This window comes from Schistocerca gregaria, chromosome 8 (genome assembly GCF_023897955.1).
Source record: "Schistocerca gregaria isolate iqSchGreg1 chromosome 8, iqSchGreg1.2, whole genome shotgun sequence".
Taxonomy (NCBI): Eukaryota; Metazoa; Arthropoda; class Insecta; order Orthoptera; family Acrididae; genus Schistocerca; species Schistocerca gregaria.
This window is the reverse complement of record NC_064927.1, coordinates 231,643,140-231,644,117: the sequence shown is the minus strand read 5'-3', so window position 1 is coordinate 231,644,117 and position 978 is coordinate 231,643,140. Positions and strand designations below refer to the sequence as shown.

The following is a 978-nucleotide window of genomic DNA, read 5'->3' as shown; positions in this document are numbered from 1 at the left end:
TTCACTTTCTGTGTTAGTTGTCTACGGCGTTCATCATGCTGTACATCTGTCCTTTCCATTGTGGTGCCAGGAATTTGAGTGGCTTCCTAGGTTTTTACTAACAATATGAAACAAAAGACGTAGAAAATTATTAGTATAACTTGCCACCTATTGGATACATTGGGTAAGGATCGGGACTGGTCTGCAGATAATAGTCTTCCTATAATGCTGAGTCATTTTTCTTGTCCATCAAGAGCACTCCGTCTTCAAGCCACAAGTGGCCCTTTGGGACCATCGGACCGCCGTATCATCCTCAGATGATGCGGATAGGAGGGGCGTGTGGTCAGCACACCGGTCTCCCGGTCGTTACGATGGTTTTCTTTGACCGGAGCCGCTACTATTCGGTCGAGTAGCTCCTCAATCGTCATCACGAGGCTGAGTGCACCCCGGAAAATGGCAACAGCTCATAGCGGCCAGGATGGTCACCCATCCAAGTGCCGGCCACGCCCAACAGCGATTAACTTCGGTGATCTGACGGGAACCGGTGTACTCACTGCGGCAAGGCCGTTGCCTTTGTCCATCAAGAGACAGGATTACAATTCATTTTAGCAGTGTTCAGGAGTGCCGGTATGTACTTCTCTTTCATCAAATTCAACTTAAGATAACTGCTTAATTTACTTATGAAAATGAAGTCACACAAGTGTGTAAATTTCTTTTCTCCAGTATGTACAACTGAAATCATGGTGGTTAACAGTTTAAAGTTTGGATTGTTTCGTCACCCAAATGTCAGCCACTCACAGCGGCTGCACTGTGAGCATGATCCCTAGTACTCAGTATGTGTTCGCGCTCAGGCTGTGGTCGACGTTTTTTTTTTTTTTTGCTCAGGCTGTGGTCGTTTTTTTTTCTGTTGACTTCGTAAAATGCTAGTGCTTAATATCATGCGAGCGTTTCGATACACACACCTTGCGCCTGTTTGCCACTGGAGGAGCCGGACACTGC

At 46.5% G+C, this 978-nt stretch overlaps 1 pseudogene; it reads right to left on the bottom strand.

Moving 5' to 3' along the window:
- Positions 1 to 433: 433 nt before the first annotated feature.
- Positions 434 to 551, bottom strand: LOC126285583 (5S ribosomal RNA; annotated as a pseudogene).
- Positions 552 to 978: the final 427 nt, after the last annotated feature.